Below are 24,344 nucleotides of genomic sequence, written 5' to 3'. Positions count from 1 at the left end.
ATGTACTACCAAAATGATAAAATACAATATGAATACAACATTTCAGTGTCTTCGCCACACTGATAAATACTTCAGGGAAGAGAACTTCAGATTGTCTCACTTGGTGTTGTGCTTCTGTAAAAAGATATGGACTTTCAGTGCAGCTACATGCAACCCACTATGCTACAACCATGATGCTGTCCTTCCCATTCCTTTCCTAGTTCTTGTAAAATGTTAGAGACCTACACAGTGCGTATACACTTAATTTCATTTCCTGATGTATTCAGTTCCTATATAAAAAAAAGATGCTAAAGACTTTTACAGTGTGTGTGCACTTCATTTCATTTGTTAATATAATCAGTTGTCCTAAATATGCTAAAGACTCTTACAGTGCGTGTGCACTTTATTTCATTTCTTGATGTATTCAGTTTTTGCAAAATGTTAAAGACATTTACAGTGCATGTACTCTTTATTTCATTTGTTAATGTCTTCAGCTCTTGTAAAAAAATGGTAAAGACTTATACAGTGTGTGTGCACTTTATGTCATTTGTTAATATATTTTGTACTCATTGCGTATACATTTCGTCATTTCTTAATATGTTCTGAACTCAGTGCATGTGCACTCTATTTCATTTCTTAATATGTTCTGCACTTATCAATAATGTATATAGTCTGTGACTGTAGACTTGGTTACTAAATGGATTATAGAAAAATTTGTTGCTCTGTTGCTCATGGCAAGTCCAATTGACTCACCATCCCTACCAAATTTTGCCCCCGCCCCCTTCCGGTGGAGGGTTATGTAAGAGGTCCATGATTAAGGAATTTGTTGGTAGCGCACTCGATCAGATGTAATTTCGATGGATTGCTGTAAGAGAATCTCAGACTAGAGAGCAATGTTGACTGCAGTAGGAACTGTGTAGCAGTTGTAGTAGTAGCTAGCAGTCTGTTGGCTGGGCCGGTCGTGGGGAGCGATGGCGGAGCCTGAGCGGTATAATATAAGCTAAAAGCAGCCTCGCGCATATGCACTATTGTTATGTCAAGCCCCATGTAAATGTTTTTAAAAATCTCATAATAATAATCTTTCTTATAAAAAATTAACCTTTGATAATCATTCATCTCAATTTAAAGAACTTACAAATTTCCCCAATCAATGGTCATTCCGATTATTGTAAAGAAAAATCAGTTGTTTCTTTTTATACATGACAAATCTGTCGGCCAGCATTGCACAGGCTGTGCCAGAAAAATTTCTTATAGGAGGAGATATATACGCGTTAATCGGCGACCTTACTGAGGTAAGAATTTTCAGTTTATTCAGAATGATCTTTCAGGGCAATGACGCAGCGCTGCGGACGTCCAAAATTCACCAGTTTAAATTCACAGTTAATAATTGAAAGGTTATAAGTGAGCCACAATTTTCTTATTGACAGATTAGTCACGTTATATTATTGATAGGTTACGCAATTTATTTATTGGGAGGTTACGATAAATGTCAATGTTATAGTCATATTTTTTACTGTTGGGAGGTTTCGGAACTTTTCCGTTGGGAGGTTACACTGAATGTGAATATTATTCATATTATTTTTTTGTGGGGAAGTTACATCATTATCTTGCAGGTAAATAAAAAGCTCTTCAAAACGCGGTCAAATCATCTGAAAAGTATAACATCCACAAAATAATCTACGTAAAAATTGTGTGTGTAAATAACTTACGTAATACTTCGTTCTTATCAAATATTTTAATGCATGTAATATGCTCAGTAGTGAGAGGTTAATTTTTTAGACGTTGAAGTCCCACCTTAGCCTTAACTTACGACAGGATTTGTGTTTATTTTGTCTCGATACTAGTACCAACATTAAAGGCTGCCCTATTATGAAAGCATACAGAACACAGGTCTTTAGCAGAGCTTTGTCAACAATATAAAAAAACTCAATTTCTGTAGACAGCACTGTGACGCAAATTCATAAAAACTCAAAGCTGACCGTAGTGTGGCAGAATACGTCGATAAAAGTGTCAATTTTTAATGCGGGCGATCTGATCTAACAAACGAAAATTATATCAAATCTATTCTCCAAACGTTCGAAAATACACACAATTTAAAATCACTGATCTATTAATTCTATTGATTCAAAAATACTGGCGAATTTAGAGGATGTAATCGTGAACAGTATTTGTATTTAAAACTGTTATCGGTTAATTTGTATATGAAAACATTATCAGTTCCCCTGTCAGAATGGGGCCCATAACATTTGCTACGTAGTTTAATAGCCTAGGATCATATATGAACATTTTTTGGGGTAATTCATTTTAATGAAATGTGTCATAAATAATATATCTCCTTTCATACCAACAGTTCAGTTCATACTATAAGTACTACAAATAAGAATATCTTTATGAAGACTCAGTCCCTTATTTTGGTTCAAAAAGATTGTCCAGGAAGATGTATTTCCAACAACTTTCCAGGAGCCAAAAAAGCTCAACATACTACGAGGAGCCTCAAATATTTATTGGTGGCCGAATCTGTCTACTTCACAGATGAATTACTTAGTAGAACCGACTGATATGTCATATGTTATTAACTAGTGAAACTGGTAATGCTTTGCAATTACTACATTTGTATGGGAACTGGATATCCATCCTGAACTCTTCCCCCCCCCCCCCCTCCTCCCCTCTCTATGTGCATCACATCATTCCACCTCTCTCTATGAATCTCCTCCTCCGCCATTTGTAAGTCCATTTGATCCCCCTCTCTCTGTCCTTTTACCACTCTCTCTTACCTAGAGCGCTGTTTATTGTTATTGAAACGAAACTTTGATTGGGAATTGAAGTCCTTAACGTGAATGGTTAAATCGGTTGAGTTTATTCGTGTACAGAATATGAGAGGCACCTCTCCAACTGCTGGCTCTTTGAGGACAGTAGCTTCAGTGACAATACTTCGCGTAGTTTTAAACTGTGAATGGTTGGAATTACAAAGTTTCGCAAGATTCAGATTTCGTAGCAGTATTCTAATCGTAAGTTGATAAACCATAAGCACAATTTTCCTGTTACCTATAAAACCGATAGCGAAGAAGAAAACAGAACAACACATTGCTGTGTATGCCATATTTGTTTGAAAATACGTATAAGGAGAAAGAATACATATGGAGTAACAATTTTTCTAACGGTCTGTACAGTATGTGCTCCTATGGTAGTGGAAACTCGCTGCCAGAAAGGAATCGACATTATAAACTTTAACAGCATAGTACAACTTTACCTCTTTCTCAGTCTGTTTCAACAGTAAATCTTTAAAAACTAAGTAGCCCATCCCCAGCTGAATGTTTACTAAAGTATCGTATATAAATCTGAAATAAATCGGGCAAGAACTTTTTAAGGTTTTTACTACCATTTCCCCATTATATAAAGGGAGTATAAAAAGAATCATCTGATTTGGCACGTCTATATTTCTGAAACTAATAAACATACACAATTAATTTTATGTTTTTATGAGGGAGAAACTCAAAAACTTTTTTCATTCCTTGTCGTAGGTGTTCAATACGCCCCCCTTGAAATGCACGGCATATGTCAATGTGGTATGAGTCTTTTATAAATCCCACAAGAAGTAATCACGGATAATCAGGCCCGGTGACCTTGGAAGCCAGTAATGTAAGGCAGAATCATTTGGTCCATTGTGACCGAACCATCGTTCAGTAATCCCTTAATTTAAAAATTCCCGCACTTCCAGATGCCAGTGTAGCGGTGCCCCATCCCGTTATTAAGTCGTTCGAATCAGTCTCCAAATGTGGAAAAAAAATTTCTCAACCATATCGAGAAATGTATTTTCTATAACAGTGTTTTCGGCAAAGAAAAGTGAACCATACACGATCCCTGTGAAACTGCACAAAACACCTTAAATTTTGAAAGAAAATTAGAAGGAAGGTCAGCATTGGCCGTAATTTAGATGATTTATTAACAGCAAAATCGATTTTCTATCACATAATGATCATCTTCAGTGCTTTTGCGTACAAATTAAGGCTCGTAGGCACTGGTGTCTAGTTATTAGCAGTAACAGAAGCTATGATCGTCTAACGCTCTGTACCGTAGTGTTTGCTCTTTCCAACAATATGTTGTCCGCCCACCTATCTCAAACAACATAACAGTTATGACTTCTTTAAATCGTATGATTCTTTTTGTTACGCCCTGCATATTACAGTATTAAAAATCCTTTGTCTGTCCGAATATTCATTAGAGTATTGTATAAAAATATGAAATAAATTGGTAAAAACTTTTTGAAATTTTAGGAAATAACGTTTTGTTTTATACATACTTTTGTACGTTGTATAAATTAAAATATATATTTCCTATGTCCGTCCGAAAGTTCATACAGTGTCATAGAAAAATCTGAAGATCATCGCTCAAGAACTATGCGAGATTTTGGTAACAACCGTAAGCAAGGACCTTTCTGTGTACAGTAGTGTAGATAATATCAAATAATATGTGCGTTACATGAAATCAGACTTGTACGTCGTCAACGCAGTATTGTGATCAACTGATGTAAGTGCTGCTAACTGCTTTCCGTTGTATGGTGTGTAGCTATAACTACATAAGAATTTTGGTATGCGCATCAGCATCGTTTACAACTAACGCTCTGCGTATAGTCTGTTATTTAAAACGATAATATTTTAAAATAGGAATGATATCCAAACAGTCCCTTTTTGAAGCCCACCAGTGGCACGTCGAAAGTTTATTCAAGCTTTTACCTAGCTTTCTTCCTCAGAAGATGGAGTAACGTGTGTTACATATTGTGTGAAAAGAGAAACGATACTATAAAGCTTGGTCAACAGTAAAGTGATTCAAATAAATACCATGGCTATAGCTCCTTGGATTTTACATGAATCATTTTTACTGTTGACTACGACAAGTAGGTATGCCAATAGCATTTATACGGACCATGTTACTGTTGACAAAGATTTACGGCTTCGTTTTTTTTCACACAATATTTAACAAGGATTATTACATCTTCTGAGGAAAAAAACCTGGGTAAAGGCTTAAATAAACTTTTGAAGTGCAACTGGTTGGCTGTGTGATTCGAATTGTATCCGGAAATTTAGGTATGAGTCAATGAAATGCATTCGACATCCTACTGTATAGCTACCCACGGACCACAAAATAATGTTCCTGCAATAACTCCATCACATAATGAGCCTGCAGTGGCTCGCAAACGTATTAATGGTAGCGTAAATCACATCTAATTCAAAAAGCGATGGGTAGCATATCTAAGTAAACCCCCAATTTAAGTCGCAGTTGCAGTTAGTCACTCATACTGGATGCAATGAATGTTTAGACTTATTCCACATCCATGACGATTTGTCCACTTAGAATCTGCGGAAGGGGCATTAACGTACCTTTCTTTAGGGCGTTATGACGTTTCACGTCCGTGAGGATCTCCTCACTACGGATCTATGAAACAAAAGTAAACACTGAGATGTCAAAAGTCGTGGGATACCTCTTAATATCTGGTTGGACCTCCTCTTGTGCGGTCTAGTGCAGCAGCTCGACGTGGTATGGGCTCAACAAGTCTTTGTAAGCCCCTGAGGAAATACTGACCCACGCTGCCTCTACAGCAATCCATAACTGCAAAAATGTTACCAGTGCAGAATTTCGAGAACGAATTGATCTCTCGATTAAGTCCCATAAATGTTCAACGGAATCCATGTTGGGTGGTGCTTGCAGCCAAATCATTCACTCGAAGTGTGACGAACGTTCTTCCAACCAGTCGCGAAAAGCTTTGGCTCGATGACATGACCCAGAGTCATTCGTAAAAATTCCGTCATTGTTTTGGAACATGCAGGAAACGAATGCCAGAAAATGCCCTCCAAGTAGCCGGCTATAACCATTTTCAGTCAATGATCGGTTCAGCTGCACCGGGTCCCAGTCCATTTCGTGTGAACACAGCTCCCACCACTTGCTCAGCGCCTTTTGACAACTTGTATCCACAACTTCGTGGGCCCTGCGCCACAGTCGAACCACCTCTTACCTACTGAAATCGGGACTTATTTGACCAGACCACAGTCTTCAATTCGTCTATGGTCCTCCCGCATCGGTCTTCGCTTGTCTGTTAGTGATGACAACTCTAAGCAAACGCCACTGCTTTTGGTCGTCAAGTGAAGGCCGTGCTTTCGTCCACTGCGTTTTCCGCTGTGCGAGGTCTTTTGTTGTTTTTCTATTTTTTTTTTAGTCATCAGTCTTCTGACTGATTTCCTCTCCTATGACAACCTCTTCGTTTCAGAGTAGCACTTGCAATCCAATTTCTCAGTTATTTTCTGGGTGTATTCCAACCTCTGTCTTCCTCCACAGCATCTGCCTTCCACAGTTCCCTCTAGTATCATGGGAAGTGTTTTCAACATAGTCCTTTCCTATCCGATTCTGCGCAGAACCTTCTAATTCCTTGCCTTATCAATCCACCTAATTTTCTACATTCGTATATAGCACCACATCTCAAATGCTTCCATTGTTTTCTGTTGCGATTTGCCCACAGTTCATGTTTCACTACCATACAATGCTGTGCTCCAAACGTACATTCTCAGAAGTTTCTCCCTCAAATTAAGGCCTATGTTTCATACTAACAGACTTCTCTTGGGCAGGAGTGCTCCTTTTGCCAGTGCTAGTCTGCTTTTGATGTCCTTGCTACGTCCGTCATTAGTTATTTGGCTACCTAGGTACCAGAATTAATTAACTTCATTTACTTCGTGACCGTCAACCCAGCTGTTAAGTTTCTCGCTGTTCTCATTCCTGCTACTCCTCATTAATTTCGTCTTTCTTCCATTTACGATGAGTCCGTATTCTGTACCCATTAGACTGTTCATTTCATTCAGCAGATCATGTAATTCTTCATTTTCAGTCAAGATGACAACGTCATCAGCGAATCGTTTTGTTGATATCTTTTCACCGTGAATTTTAGTCCAACGCCTGAACCTTTCTTATATTTCCGTCACTGAATCTTCGATGTACAGACTGAACAGTAGAAGTGAAAGACTAAATCCTTGTCTTACACCCTTTTTAATCCGCGGACTTTGATCTTGGTCGTCCATTCTTATTATTTCCTTTTGCCTCTTGTCCTTGTTGTATATTACCCGTCTCTTCCTATACCTTACCCGTATTTCTCTCAGAATTCCGAACATCTTGCACCATTTTACATTATCGAACGCTTTTTCCAGGTCTACAGATCCTATGAAAGTGTCTTGTTTTTTCTTTACTAATGCCATTACGAGCCTCAACGTCAGAATTGCCTCTCAGATGCCTTTAGCTTTCCTAAAGCCAAACTGATCGTCATCTAACATATCCTCAATTTTCTTTTCCATTCTACTGTATACTATTCCAGTCAGCCACTACGATTCATAGGCTGTTAAGCTGATCGTGCGATATTTCTCGTACTTTTAAGCTCTTGCAGTCTTCGGATTTGTGTGGATGATATTTTTTCCGAAAGTCAGATGGCATGTCACCAGATTCATACATTCTACACACCACCTTCGATAGTGTTTTTTTGCCAGTTTCCCCAATATTTTAAAAATTCTGATGGAATGTTATCTATACCTTCTGCATTATTTGATCTAAGTCCACCAAATCGCTCTTAAATTCTGATTCTGATACTGGATCCCCTATATCTTCTAAACCTACTCCTGTTTCTTCTACTATCACATCAGTCATATCTTCCCACTTATAGATGTTTTTATTACACTCTTTCCACCAATCTGCTCTCTGCTCTGCATTTAACAGTGGGATTTTCGTTGCACTCTCAATGTTACCACCATTGCTTTTAATTTCTCCGAAGGTTATTTTGACTTTCCTATATGCTGAGACAGTTCTTCCGACAGTCATTTCGCTTTCGATTTCTTCACATTTTTCATCGAGCCATTTCGTCTTTGCTTCCCTGCTCTTCCTATTTACTTCATTCCTCAGCGACTTGTATTTCTTATTCCTTAATTTTCCTGAACATTTTGTACTTCCTTCTTTCATCGATCAACTGAAGTATTTCTTCTGTTAGCCATGGTGTCTTCACAGTTACCTACTTTGTACCTATGTTTTCTTTCCAACTTCCGTGATTGCCCTTTTTAGAGATTCCCATTCCTCTTCAACTATTGCTGTATCTACAGCCTTAGAGAACTTCAAACGTGTCTCGTCATTCCTTTGTACTTCCTTACTCCCCTTCTTTGCGTATTGATTCTCCGTGACTACTGTCTTAAACTTGAGCCTACTCTTCATCACTACTGCTTTGTGATCTGAGTCTGTATCTGCTCTTGGATAAGCCTTAGAATCCAATATCTAATTTCTGAATCTCTGTCTGGCCATGATGTAATCTAATTGAAATCTTCCGGTATCTTCCACTCTTTTCCAAGTGTATCTCCTCCTCTTGCGATTCTTGAATAGAGACTTCGCTGTAACTAAATGAAATTTATGGAGAACTCAATTAGTCTTTCTCCTCTCTCATTCTTTGTCCCAAGCCCATATTCTCCTGTAATCATTTCTTTCTCTCCTTCACCTAAAACTGCATTCCAGTCCCCCATCACTATTAGATTTCATCTCCCTTTACATACTGTATAACCCTTTCAATATCCTCATACACTTTCGCTATCTCTTCATCTTTAGTTTGTGACGTCGGCATATATACCTGAGCTATTGTTGTCAGTGTTGGCTTGCTGTCGATTTTGATGAGAAGATACCTATCACTAAACTATTCACAGTAACTCATTCTCTGCTCTACCTTCCTGTTCATAACGAATGTTGCTCCCGTTATAGCATTCTCTACTAGTCTTTACATTACCCTATACTCATCTGACCAGAAATTCTTGTCTTGTTTCCACTTTACTTCACTCACTCCCACTGTATCTAGATTGAGCCTATTCATTTCGTTTTTCACATTTTCTACTTTCCCTACCTCGTTCAACTTCTGACATTCCTTGCCGCGACTCGTAGAACGTTATCATTTCGTTGGTTATTCAACCTTTTTCTCATGGTCACTTCCCCTTTGACAGTCCTGTTCTGGGGATCCGAATGGAGGACTATTCCGGAATCTTTTGTCTGTTTTTTCCATTACAGACCACATGTTCCGTGAATACACATTGTGTTTCTTATGCATTTTTTACATTGCTTTCTGCATCCTCACTCCGTTAATCTCTGCTAATTTTTCCGTCTTCAGAGGCAGTTCCCCATCCCAAGGACAAGAGAGTTTAAAAAAATGGTTCAAATGGCTCTGAGCACTATGGGATTTAACATCTATGGTCATCAGTCACCTAGACCTTAGAACTACTTAAACTTAGCTAACCTAAGGACAGCACACAAGAGAGTTCCAAAAACCCCTATCTGCTTCTCCGCCCTCTTTCACAAGGCCGTTGGCAGAATGAGGCTGACCTCTTATGCCCAAAATCTTCGGCGGCTAATGGTGATTATTAATCAAAATTTAAGCGCGGCGGGTTTTGATAACTAATCAAACTAACCACGCGTGTGAGGTAATGTCTGGTATTTTGTGTTTTCGGCACACTCTTGACAGTATATATCTCGGAATACTAAATTCCCTGACGACTTCCGAAATGAGAGGTTCCATGCGTCTAACTACCAATCCTTTTTCAAAGGCTGTTAATTCCCGTCGAGCGGCGGTAATCCCGTCGGAAATCTTTTCATATAAACTGCCTGAGTACAAATGACAGCCCCGCGACTGAACTGCCCTTTTATATCTTGTGTACGACGTACTACCACCATGTGTATATGTGGATATCCCTGACTCATGACTTTAGTCACCTCAGTGTATCTAATATAAATATAAAAAAGATATATTAGAATCAACGCTTAACTCATTAGAATAAGCACCAAAATTGTAGGTGCGTCACAGTGAGATTATGTCTTCTTTTGATAAGAAATTATCTACCAAACAGCGTTTCTCATTAGCATATACACAGCCATAACGCATCTGCAGTCTCAGAACATAGTACCTGTTTCGACGCAATTATCGATAGAAGAATCGTGCAAGCTCAGGAACGAGCTCTGTGGCGCCATCTGCTCCGGAGCAGGGAGGGCCGTGCATCACGCTATCGGCGCCGACCAGAGGTAAACAACAATACGTCTTCGCAGACGGCGGCAAGCCGCTTATGGCGACAATGGCACTGTGCGGCCGCTGGGAACGAATCTATTGCCGCCACCGCCACCACCGGCGGCAGGGGCTGCTACATACCGAGGGCGGCCGAGAAGGCGGCGTAGGTGCAGGGGCGGCTGCCCGGGAAATTAATTAATATTCCGCAGCGCTCTTGGTGGGGCGGGACCAGTTTGCAAAGCCAGCAGAACGGACGCTAGAGCGCCAGACCGGCCGCAGCATAAGCCCCTGATTATTCATTACGTTAATTGCTGGGGCCGCGACATCCATCAGCCAGACGGCCTGCGTCCCCGACTACGGGCCCAGGGTTAGGGCAGACTCCTGGCTACCTTAAACGTGCCGTGCAGTTAAAGTGCGATACCAGACGAAGCACCTCACCACTACCACCACCTGCACCACTGCCACTACCATCAGATCTAAGTATTTTCCGTGGAGGGTGAGTCACAGAAGGGTAAAGGAGAGTATAATACATTGGCGTCAATTGAAAGGAAGTGTTACTACTTTACAGTGCAGCATTTGCAAAGACGCCACAATCAAATAAATCATTATACTGTCAACTTTGTTTTCGATTATACAGAATGGGCCTAATCTCCAGATCTGTTTCTAAGGATGAATAGACAGAGTGTCAAAGTAACGTTAGGACTCTCCTCCATCAGAACAGGCTTTGGAAGGTCCAACACTGTCGACCGACCACCGTGTCATCTTCAGACTATAGGTATCACAGGTTGCGGATGTGGAGGGGCACGTGGTCAGCACACCGCTCCCTGACCTTAGTAAGTTCTAGTAACCGGAGCCGCTACTTCACAGTCTAGGAGTTCCTCAACTGGCCTCACAACGGCACCCCGCTTGCCATCAGCGCTCGGCAACTCCAGGCGGTCACTCATGCAAGTGCCAGCCAAGTCCGACAACGCTTAACTTCCGTGATCTGACGGGAGCCGGTGTTACCACTACAGCAAGGCCACTGCCTCCATTAGGACTTCTTGTGTGAAATTCCCAATTGCAATGCTATCTCATGTCGAGTTGCAGCGTTACTATCCTTGAAGTTTGAAGAAGAACTGTGTAGAAAGTCAAAGCGGTAGCACTGGTGCAGTAGGCACCCTGGCTACGAATGTAACAGCACGTGTCTGAAACTTGGCGGAGAATGGTAATATAGCAGTGAGCCACACAAGCTTTTCAGTCCTCCAGCGTTTGTGGGCGAGAATTCGTCGGATTCATTACTAAGAGGCAGGTTCCTGGTTGCTTCTACCTCAGCCCACAAAGCGAAGACTACGTACGAGGTTTTGGCCAGAAAGTGGATCACTGTCCTAGATCACCCACCATATTCGTCGGATTTGTAATCAGCAGACGTCTGGCTGTTCACCAACTTTAAGTTGACAGTGAAAGGACACTTTATGACACAATTAAGGGCATGCGATGAAATTGTACGACAGTACTAAATGCGAATTCCAAAAAGAACAACAGTGACTATTTTAAAACACTATTACAACGACTTCAGTTGTGTCTTGATTCAGTTGGAGACTATTTTCAGTAAATACCATGTTTTTGTGAACATAATCCATGACTTTGATTTTTCAAGGCCGCACTCCTAACAGAAATGGGACACACACACTGTATAAATTAAAAATATTATCGGACCAAAAAATTATTTTTACATGATACACCTACAAAGAAGGAACATGCTGACAGATGTGAATACTACCAGCCCCCCTACTAAATGAGACATGGTTACAAATACTGACGCTAATTATTTACGGAAGACTGGAAAACTTATATCAGCAGACTCCGGCGAAGATCAGTTTGGTTTCCAGAGAAGTGTAAGAACACACAAGACAACGCTAACTCTGAAATTTATTTTAGAAGATAGGTTAAAGAAAAGCAGATCTTTGTTCACAGAATTTTTAAATTTAAAGAAAGCTGTTGAGGGGTAGCATTGTAATAAGGAAGTCGAGTGAAGTGTGAGGGTGAGTGGACCAGTGCACGCTCGGTGGTGCCAGTGGTACAGCAGTTCTTGTAAATACATTTGTGACTTGTAAAAAGTTTGCAAAGGTTCAGCTATTTCAATTGTTGTAGGCACTGGCTGGCTTGGGACACGTGCCACAAATGAGTGCTGACGCCTCGTCAGAACGTCATGACGTCGCTACTGCAGGTCAGTGCCTCGGCCACGTTCGGTGCCGGTGACGTTTGTTAGCAAGACAGGCGCAGACCATCGGACGTACTGCGGTGGCTCAGACCGCTCTCAAAGTTCGGCTCGCCATGTGCTCAGCTGCCGCCTGCCGATTGTAGTCCAGGATCTCATGGAGAGATGCCCTGGTCTCACACCATGGACTGACCAGATGTTGGCCAGGAGCCTGCCAGAACGCACCTCGACTGGTTCAAATGGTTCAACTGGCTCTGAGCACTATGGGACTTAACAACTCAAGTCATCAGTCCCCTAGAACTTAGAACAACTTAAACCTACCTAACCTAAAGACGTCACACACGTTCATTCCCGAGGTAGGATTCGAACCTGCGACCGCAGCAGCATCGCGGTTCCCAACCTCGACTGGTCGGAGCGAAGATGGCAGCTCTTAGATCTCCTTTGATGACTCAGTGGAGAAGGAGAGCGGGCTTTTCACTGGTCTTCCAGTTCACAATGACCCAGTAGACAGCAAAAGCAGACCACGGATGTGTTATGCTTCATGTTAGGCTGCCTCAGGGTTCGGAGTCTGCAAACATGGAGCAGGCTGGCAGTCATGGAACAGCTCATCGTGGTTTCACTGAAACTCATCAGACTCTCATTTACCCTGCTTCTTCAACAGATACAGAATGGCAGCAAGTCAGAATGCGTCCTTGCGCTCCGATAGCTGCGTTACTTTTAGGAGCCGATATCCCGCCTATGACACCGTGGCTGCTGTACGAGCAGAAAACTCTGAGGATCACACCGAAGTTATTTTTACGTACGCCTGAAGACTTCTCATCATTAAGATTGATGTGTCGTGATCTCAGTCCGTTCACAGACTTGACCTGATTTTTCATATGTTCTTATATTGTTCATTAGGCATTAGAACGGTATGAATCCTTCCTGCAAATCAAGGTAGAAAATTAACTTCCTTCCGGTTTTCGTGGACGAACATAGTGAGCTGAGTTCCGCACGATCGTTGCTTTCGGAATCCATGTTGATTCGTGCTAAGCAGTTTTCGGCCTCCTTAAGGTTTACAACACATAAACATAAACCGTGTCCGAAAAACCTGTAAAAGAGCAGCATCGTCGGTATAGGTCCAGAGCTTTGCGCGTCTGTTCGACAACATTTCTTGTCTACAGTGCATCTGCACCGAGGTGACAAAAGTCACGGGACAGCGATATGCACATATAGAGATGGCGGTACTATCACCTACACGAGGCACTGTCATTTGTATTCAGGTGATAAATATGAAAAGGTGTCCGACGTGATTGTGGCCGCACGACGGGAGTTAGCAGATTTTGAAAGCTGAGTGGTAGCTACAGTTAGGCGCATGGGACATTCCACTTCTAAAATCGTTAGGGAATTCAGTATTTCAAGATCCACAGTCGGATAAGTGTGCCGAGCATGCCAAATTACAGGCATTACCTCTCATCACGGACAACGCGGTAACTGACGGCTTTCACTTAACTAACCACAAAGCAGTGGCGTTTGGGTGGAAATGTCGGCACTAACAGGCAGCAACACTGTGTGAAATAACCACAGATATCAATGTGGAATTTACGACAAACGTATCCGTTAGGACAGTGCGGTGCAACTGGCGTTATTGGGCTATGGCAGAAGATGACTGACGCGAGTACCTTTGCTTACAGAACGACATGGCCTGCAGCGTCTTTCTTGGGCTCGTGGCCATATCGGTTAGCCCACAGACGAAAATCCTAACCTGGTCAGATGAGTCTCGATTTCTGTTGGTAACAGCTGATGCTAGGGTTACACTGTGCTTCAAACCCCACGAAAACATGGACTATATATTTACATGGAATAGATTTCGTCCTTTACTCCAACTGACCAGATCATTGAAACATCGAAGGAATTTTTGTGGATGAGAATGCGCGATGTCAAGGGGCCACAGTTGCTTGCGTTTGGTTCTAAGAACTTCCAGAACAGTTCGAGGGAATGATTTGGCCACCCTGATCATCCGACGTGAATCCCATCGAACATTTATGGGAAACAATCGAGAGGTCATCCTGTGTACAAAAACAGGCAAACTTTCGCAAATATGGACAGCTGTAGAGGCAGCATGACACAATGTTTCTGCGAAGGATTTCCTACGACTTGAGGCCAGGCCACGTCAAGCATTTGCACTACGCCCGGCGTAAGGATGTTTCGACACTACATTAGGAGGTATTCCATGACTTCTGTCACCTCACTGTAGAATCGTGTAGGTTTTCCATCAACTCCAGTTGTCTTCCCTCTTGGTGAGTGTCGAACCTTCAGACGGTTTTGCAGGCATGTAAATTTGATCAAAGAATGGACTTGTTTGCAGCAGCCGCACGGGGCAGTGAGACGTGGTGCGGAGAACCACGGTCTATCAGCGTGGACTATGTGACTGTTTCCGTTGAAGCGGCACCAGTGGGAGGTGCGCGACAATGGCACGTCCAAGGCCAACTCTGGGCATAGCACTGACGTAACGTTTCAGACGAGTGTCGGCTCTGCTTACGGCATCACTATGGGTGAACCAGTGCGTGGAGCCAAGTTGCATTCGCCAGCAACATACAGGCCCAGCACAGAGCCCAGTGGTACGTGATGCTGTTGGGTACAAATGCACCTAACTCTGGTAATATGGAGAGCAGTTGCTACACTTCTGATGCGTTAAGGGCGGTAGCTATGCTCTGTGTTCGAGTTCTCCATGACGGTTTCTTTCATACAGCAGGTGAGGGCGTTTGGCTGCAGCCCTGACCAATACGTTCCTCAGATCTCTCACCGACTGAAAATGTTTGGTCATGCATTGTCCAGCGACTGACACACCGCCACGTGCCAGTCACTATGTCTGACGAGCACTGAAGCAGTATGGAATGACGTACCAGTATGACACCGAAATACAGTTGGATTGAAGGCATACCTCACTGTCCATAGAAAATGACAGAGAGGAGGAATCTGTTTTTCAGAACCAAATGTTAGGGAACGGTTTACTGATTCACGGCCTGAAATCAGAGTCAGAGACAGGATCACTGTCCTTGTAAGGCATCTTTTTACTGGTCGACGCTCCGAGTATTCGTATCTCAGCCAACTGAAATGAAGTAATGAACGAAAATTCGAAAACCCGAGTTTTCCTTTTCGGAATCAAATGAAAGGAAGTCTCTTGACCTTAATCGCCGGACAGGTTCACGAGCAGACGAATTTTCGATCAGACACTTCCTCCCGATCTAATCTGGCAAATACATGAGTGCCCTTTCGACCATATCAGCTGTCAACTTAGAAATATTTTGGGCTGAAGTGCACCTACCCACTAATGCAAGCTGGTGATGTGAAACCAACGACTGATCTTGGAGCCACTTCAACTTTCATCTGCAGATTAACTTGGTAAGATCTAGCAAGATGAACTATACTGAATGTGAATCCATTTTCAATAAGTTTCAGTAATTATCAAACTACACACTGAAGATCCGCTTCCAGACTTTTACGATCAGTATGGCTTTAACTTCCGCAGTAGGAATTGGCGAGGAGCTCGTTCATAAAATAATAATATTCGCCAAGTCAAAGCGAGACTGCTGATATGTTAATGTACTGATTGCTATGTCATCCTCTGCCTTGTGGCGCCATGTGGATGTGCTATAAAGATGTGGTCAGCACATTGCTCTCCCAGCCGTTTTGCAGAATTTGTTGACGGTGCAGTCACTACTGCTATATCAAGTAGCTCCCTCAATTGGCAACACGAAGGTCAGAGCATCCCTTACCAGTCTTCCAACCACGAAAAAATCCCTGTTAGTACGGGGAACCGAGTCCACCACATAGCAGCCTTCTACGGTGACCATTAGCTGTGAAGGCACACGTTTTTGGTTTCTGCTGGGAACTAATTATCAGTCCACATACTCTTTGCCCGGATGTGTCAAGGTACTAGTCTGATGTTACAAATGTTTTCCCGATGTTTTAAAGTGCACTTTAATATAACGACCTGAGTAATTATTATTTAATTTAGTAGCTAACGAATTCTGTACCAGTGTAAGTGTCAGGGCTGCTATTCCTTCTGGATTTATTGTTATACATATGTCACCTGAGGATGTGGCTTTAACGCCACGAAACCGGTTCAAAATGGTTCAAATGGCTCTGAGCACTATGGGACTTAACATCTGTGGTCATCAGTCCCCTAGAACTTAGAACTACTTAAACCTAACTAACCTAAGGACATCACACACATCCATGCCCGAGGCAGGATTCGAACCTGCGACCGTAGCAGTCCCGCGGTTCCGGACTGAGCGCCTAGAACCGCTAGACCACCGCGGCCGGCCGAAACCGGTAGTGGTACGATAATAAAGGTCCAAAATACAGCTGTAACGGTTATTAATACCCAAGATAATACCCAAGAACCGTATTGATTAATTTGGAGGAGACACAGTTTGCTTGTGTCAGGTTTAAGGACCTATTTGTATAATAAAATGCACACATTCTCTCGTAGCATTGTTGAAGGATGGTAACGTCAACGCACATGGGACCGAAATAAGCTCCAGGTATTTGTTATATCCTCAAATAATAAAGCAAAATTGAAACAGAAAGTGCCTCAAATGATGGATAATGGCACACAAGTGAAGCAAAAGAAGCCCAGAAACTAAGTTCACCGTAGTGACGGAATGTCTAAGAATCACCACTGAATCTCAAAACTAATGAGATCTTCCATGGCGCGTTGGCGTTCGTAAAGTTCGGAAACCAACGCAAAACACTCCGACATGGCAACACTATTACCGAGACGACACCCCAGAGACATTCCAAGAGAAAAGAGAGAGATAATTAGTAAAGACATCACACGCAAATTAGAATTACATACTACAAATCATTTTGTTCAGATTCGAAATATCTGGACAAACGTTAAGCGTTGTCAGTTGGTCGCTGGGAACACATTCATGCCTTTCAAGAGGAGAGGGATCAGATCTTAAAGAGATGTTATCCTACTTACGCTACCAGGGAGTATCAATACACTTGGAGGTTGAACTGACGCAGCCCAGCGCCTACATAAAAATATCAAATAATAGAATCGATCATGACAGCACGTCTTATTTACCTCGACGTCATAACTTCCAAGTCTTCTCCCAACTTTTTAGAAAGCCACCTCAGTCCTCGATGCGTTTTTTCTTTTATTCAGGCAGGGGCGGTATTCGCCCAATCACGAAACACGCCATGGTAGGAACCCCCGACGCTCATACAATCCGGGACTGCTAATATTCCCACAGAAACCTGCCGAACAAAATTCGAACTGAGAAACTCAATGAAATTTTCCACAGCTTCCACGTGTGCTCTAAGCTGGCCAATCATAAGGTGTACATTAAAAAAAAAAAAAAAAAAACACCGGAAAGCTTGCTGCCCTTTGACAGCTCAGACCACTAGCAAGGTGAGCAAAACAAGAATCAAGTAAAAATAACGGAGTCCCTACAAGGAAGGAATAAGAAGAACCTCCCTGATTCTCTGGTTACAAACAAATGCTCACTCATTCAATTTCACATTACAGAGCTTACTCTTGAAACGCTATGTGACTAAAAAAATGGCAAGGCAGCTGATGAGAAGTGCAGTGAAATTAAATTAATTTACAAAGAATGGTTCGATGGCCAATCTTCCACCCAGCAGTCATACGCCATATTGCGGGCCACGACTTCTCTGTAGGGACCATCTTCTTGTGGGGCCGCATATTCTTTCCTTTCCTTCAGACTAACGAGTCGTCCTCGCGAGGACTCGGGACGTGAGCGGCAGCAGTTCGTCAGCCGGCGCTCCTGCGCCCTGCGCGTCCATCCGCGCTTCCTAATTTGGCGTCGCCACTTTGCATGTATATCGGGCGTCAGACGTCGGCCGCGGCCGAAATGAAGCGAAGGCAGCGACCGCCACAGGCCTCGCTTCGCCCCGCTGCCCTTCATTACGCACCGCCTTCGCCGGCTCCCGGCTTTACCGGCTTTAATATCCTCCATTCTTTCCGCCCTCTGCCGGCGCACATCCGCTACCTTTTGTGGCCTCCCTCTTGACAAGCGTAGATGATACCTCACCCTTGCGCACCCTGCCACCCTACTACCCTTCGGGCCCTTTTGTCAGTTATCCAGGTGCGATATGAGATCCGAGAGCTTTGCAAGGGTTAGAGAATAGAGCCGAGGTGCGCCGTCTGGTATTCGCTGTCTTGTTTGCCGATGACGCCGCTGGGTGCCGAGTTTCATAATCCGGTGCGTCCCGGAAAATAAATATTGTACCTGCCTTCGTCTGACCTTGCGCATGTCAAAGCTCTGTTTCCTTCTCCATAACTTCTTTTATCAACCACAAAAGCAGGTGTCTGCTGTACAAAAGCAGGTGTTTGCCGAACGAAATCATGAGATCCATGAGATCTTATCAATTCATGAGGTGCTGCGGCCAATATCACGATGAATCTTTAATTCCTGTCTAAGAAAACTAAGACAAAGGAAAAAAACTCTGTGCTATCCTTAGCTAAAACAAGTTCTGTCACCATAAAAGCTTACCACCCAAGTAAAATTACCCTTTAAGAGCGAAGAGAAGAACTTTATTTACAGGTGTTAGTAAAAAATCGAAGACCATTACATTCCACTAAGTATACAACCTAATCGTCGATGGACGTGCTATTAAGCACTAACGATCAGCGGAAAAATTCTCTTTTCGGAGCAAGAAAAAAGGCGAATATGCTGCTCCTTAAAATATTCTACCGCATTCTACATTCCTCACGACCTTTCACTACTTTTTTCAAATATTTCGTATGGGAAAATGTTCGCGTTCTTATTAACATGAAAAAACCTCCGCTACCTGTAACTCGCTCACATCCCCTAGACCATCGCTGTAAGTCGCTCACGATCCACTCCCACTTGTCCATCTCACTCATTCACTCAATCAGCCCAACTCATATTCATTATCTCTTTGTGTATCTCTGTCACTGCCCCTGTTTCACAGCCACAATCAACTCCATTCTGTCCTACTACTCCTGTCTCTTCTCACTGTCCGTATCCCTCTCTTGCTCTCTCTGTTATGTCTACTATCTGCTGCCTTTTATCACTGTCATTATCCCTCTCTTTCTCGTAGTCATTGTCATAGGCTGTGTCTCCCACCATTATTGGCTCTCGCCACTTACTCTTGCTCTGTTTATTTATCCCTGTCCCACTAGCACCGTCTCCTAACTCCTTTCCTAGAATTCTTCTCTCACTCTCAACTACGTTCCACTGGCAATATCTCCCTCTCTTCCTCTCAAGCTGACAGTGTCTCCTTCACTCTTCCTACATCACAACCACTGTCTATAATCGTACAGTATTTATTAATTTTCCATCTCGTTCTCACAGCCACTATCCCCTTCCCTTTCAGCATAAAGAAGCGCATGCCAAAATTTTTGGGAAAATTTTGAAAGGTGCTAAGGAAGGCAGAATAATGTAGCGGTACTCCACTTCTCAGTCGGTCTTTTATATAGGACCATATTCGCTTTTCTTGTGGTCAAACAGGAGCGTTTTACACTAGTTCCCTTCTTTTCCCAGCTGCAGCAGGGCATGTCACTCATACGAAAAGAAGCAATATACCGTTGACAGTTTAGTTACGTGAAATTGAAATAATGCAAAATTAATTTTAGAGATTCAAAAATTTTGCAAGTGGTTCAGCACTACCACATTGGATCCCAGGACACCGCTGGTAATAACGGAGCCACTTTACGGCATATTTCTCCGTGATAAGTCATTTTATACTCTATGTTTCCGCGCCACACCATATTTTACGTGCATAAATTTGCGTGTAAAGTTAGGGTACCTTTGAACTTCTATAACTCGGAAAGGGATAAGGCATCGAGAAACTTTTAAAATTCGTTCGAAGTCAGGATATTAGAAATACAGCCAGTTCATGTACCTAGCCGTCTTGGAAACCACGGCTCGGTTTTGGTACGAAAAATGATAAAAATATTTTGGGGGTTTTCCTAAGGAACCTGTCATGAACAATTGATGCCTGCGTAAGATCCTTAAGATCCACCATAGACTACATCAAACGCATGAAGGCAAAACTGATTTACTTAATTTGCTTAGCAGGAGAAAATACTTCGACTTTGTTCTGTACGATAGTGACAGTATGATGATCTTCCTGTTGAGTATACAAATGGTCCGTAGCCCAAGGGCCAGCAAAAACTCTTCACCCTAACTTTCTTATCACCAGTAGGATGCGAGATATGAGCCCCGAAAGAATCCCTGTTGTTTTTGCTGCATTTTGGAACATTGTAGCGCATGCTGAAACATGCATACCGATAAAAAAAGTGCGATTTGCCACTGCTGCCCTTAGAATACGATAATCCTGGCGTGCGTGCGTGTTGTGTGGTCGTCCATCTACATCTACATCAACATGCATACTCTGCAAATCATATTTAAGTGCCTGGAAGAGGGCTGATAAAACCACCTTCAAATTGTCTATTACTCCAATCCCGTACAACGCGCGGAAAAAACGAGCACCTATACCTTTCCGTGCGAGCTCTGATTTCCCTTATTTTATTAAGGTTTTAGTTTCTCCCTATGTAGGTCGGCGTCAACAACACATTTACGCATTCGGAGGAGAAAGTTGGCGATTTAAATTTCGTGTGAAGATTACGCTGCAGGGAAAATCACCTTTGGTTTAATAATGTTCACCCCAAATCTTGTATCATTTCAGTGGCACACTCTCCCCTATTTCTCGATAATACAAAACGTTCTGCCCTTCTTTGAACTTTCTCGATGTACTCCGTCAATCTTAAGCATCCCACACCGAGCAGCACTCTATTCTAAAAGAGGACAGACAAGCATAGTGAACGTAGTTTCTTTAGATCCGTTACATTTTATAAGTGTTCTGCAGTTTTAGGTTAGCCTTCCCCACAACATCTTCTACGTCTTCCTTCCAATTTAAGTTGTTGGTAATTGTAATTCCTAAGTATTTAGTTGAATATATGGCGTTTAGATTTGACTGATTTATCGCGTAACCGAAGTTTAACCGAATCCTTTTTGCACTCATGTTGATTATTTATGGTCAATTGACAATTTTCGCACCATGCAGATAGACATCTACGGTCGTGAGAACGTTCACGTGATCAGTGATACTAGCATCGTTGAACAACTGACACATATTCCGTGTCATTTCTTCAAAAGGAACATCCAGCTACGTGGAAGGCAAAAATTTGACCCGTTTAAAACTCGTTCAGTGGGCTGTAGGAAGCACAAAAGTTCCTCCGTGCCATGGTTGTCTGCTTGCTTTACACGTTTGCACTGCACTCAGCCTTCTAGCTGTAAGCATTGCCTGATAAAGGCTAGAGACAGGTGGCGCCATGGTAGCTACGCAAATACTGTATCTGTGTCCGCAGCTCGTGCTCTTGCGGTAACGTCCTCGCTTCCCGCGCACGGGGTCCGGGGTTCGATTCCCGAAGGGGTCAGGGATTATCTCTGCTTCGAGATGACTGGGTGTTGTGTGTCTTTCATCATCATTTCACCCTCATTCACTCGCAAGTCGCCGTAGTGGCGTTAAAGAACTTGTGGAGCGGCGGTCGCGGCGCCCCGCGAGGGGTCTCCCGGCCACCAATGCCATACGCTAATTATTATTATCATTACTCTATCTGTGAGTGGATCACGTTGAAACTATTATCAGTACACCTACTATGCTGTCATCGGGCCAAAATCGACGTCTTATTTCCAGGTACACTATTTTTTATTTGTGTGTGTGTGTGTGTGTGTGTGTGTGTGTGTGTGTGTGTGTGTGTGTGTGTGATTCATACTGTCTCCGTTTCTTTCCAGTGAAACTTTTTCCTTTTTGTCTCTCCCATAGCCGCCGTCTTTATCCCATTCTCTCGCTCTTCCTTACCGCTGTCTCTTTCTCTGCACCTTTCACTGACTCAAAGATGTGACATGCTCGCGAATGGAACAGTGACCCATAAATGGTAGAATAAATTTCTATATTTCACACCAATGTTCACAAACTTCTTAGGTGGGGGAGTGGGGGGAGGTCCGCCGCTCGTGGTCTCGCGGTAGCGTTCTCGCTTCCCGAGCCCGGGGTCCCGGGTTCGATTCCCGGCGGGGTCAGGGATTTTCACCTGCCTCGAGATGACTGGGTGTTTGTGTTGTCCTCATCATTTCATCATCATCCAGGAAAGTGGCGGAATTGGACTGAGCAAAGGTTGGGAAATTGTACGGGCGCTGATAACCACGCAGTTGAGCGCCCCACAAACCAAACATCATCATCATCATCAAACTTCTTAGGTATTGAGACTGTCGATTTCGTTCAGTGGCGACTATTTTCAGATCTGTTTTAAGAACGTGTTGTAATATAATGGAGCCATCGAGGCATCATCAAATAATAAACGAAAACTGATATGAAGATGGTCATTGCTGACCGAAAGCGGTAGTCTGAGGACCTGGAAAGTTTGTGATCATAGATGCGAAATAAAAAAATTTATTCTGCGTTCCCACTGTCTCTCTATCCACTGCCATTGTCTTTCTCCCACTTTCTTCTCTCTCATTGCCAATGTCTCTTCCTTTCTCGCTTACAGTCAGCTGCTTTCTAGTCAGCAACCATTGTCTTCTCTCCACACATATCCTTGTGCATAGCTGGCTCGGGGCTCTGACCGCCAGACTGGGAAACCTTAGGGGGCGGGGGATGTGGAAAAATTGTTTCCTGTTAATGTTCGCTGGTTAAGGGGGTCCAGACCGCAAAGCCTACTTATAGTTTCCACTCATCCCCCATTTTCATTTCCACTGTCTTCTCTCTCATTCTCTCCAACTGGTACTCTCTCCTCTCTCTCTTCCACCGTCATTCTCCCTACTACCCTCTTCCAATACGAAATGAGTTCGAATATGCTTGCATAGCAAAATTTGTGGTGAGGAAGGCGAAATGAGAATTGAGGGCACTTTTCTGTCAGAGTCTCTTAAAGTGGATCACATTCGCACTGTTTGTGCTCCGGGAGAAACATTTTCAGGCTGTTACAAAATGGTTCAAATGGCTCTGAGCACTATGGGACTGAACTGCTGAGGTCATCAGTCCCCTAGAACTCTGAACTACTTAAACCTAACTAACCGAAAGACATCACATACATCCATGCCCGAAGCAGGATTCGAACCTGCGACCGTAGCGGTCGCGCGGTTCCAGACTGTAGTGCCAAAACCGCTCGGCCACTACGGCCAGCCAGGCTGGTACAGGATGGTGTGCTGTTTACACAGTGAGTTACAAATTCCTATTGTAGGCTTTTAGGAGTAGTAGTTTGGACTCAGTATATGACGTTTTGATAAGTAACTCGTGTCCAAACACGTAGCTTTTGGGTATGAAATAAGTTGTCGACCGGATCAATTCCACATCTCCCGCTTCGTAGTACTCACATCACGGAGACAATGAGCTCTGATCTGTGTGCTGTAGGAACACACGGCACGGACCACGTATCTAGTACCTGTCCTCGGGTTCTCTTCCACGTGAAGAAGGATGCCTTCTTCAAAGTTGACTGTGCAAGTGCGTCCGTGGGGCACCACAGCCAATTCTCCTAGCGTATAACGTACCAACAGTTTCTCACAATCGCTGTAGTCGGACGAGGACGTTAATGATGTCATAATTACAATGGGACTGATGACGGTGCCCTCTACTCAGCTAGTACGCATAACATGAAGTGGGAGATCTGTAAATGATCCGATTTTCAGGCTTATTTATCGCAACTGATACAGTTCCGGACTTCGGTTCACTGTCAGAACCATGTCTACTAAGCCCCCTCTACAGCCCTCACCAGGTTGGGTAATACTAATTCTGAATCAATCTGTATAAAATGAATTCTGAAGGCAAATATAGTTTACACCGTTCATTTACATACTTCGACATATATACGTAAATTGACACGCATCAGTAACAAATAAGAACGCATCATATAAGGTTAAAACAAAATCTTTCCAATAAAATACAAGTTCACTTTACACCTCTGCCCAAAAAAGTTCGCAACAGTTTTAGGCGACATACACTGCATACCAGAAATATCGGTCTTTGGTTCGCAAGTACAAAGGATTTTCAAGACAGCCTTTACAGGCATGACGTACCCGTTGTATAGAGACAGTGCCTCACAATGATTTATTGGTAAAAGATGTCGACTAAAAA

This window comes from Schistocerca cancellata, chromosome 8, assembly GCF_023864275.1.
Source record: "Schistocerca cancellata isolate TAMUIC-IGC-003103 chromosome 8, iqSchCanc2.1, whole genome shotgun sequence".
Lineage (NCBI taxonomy): Eukaryota > Metazoa > Arthropoda > Insecta > Orthoptera > Acrididae > Schistocerca > Schistocerca cancellata.
This window is presented reverse-complemented; position numbering follows the sequence as displayed.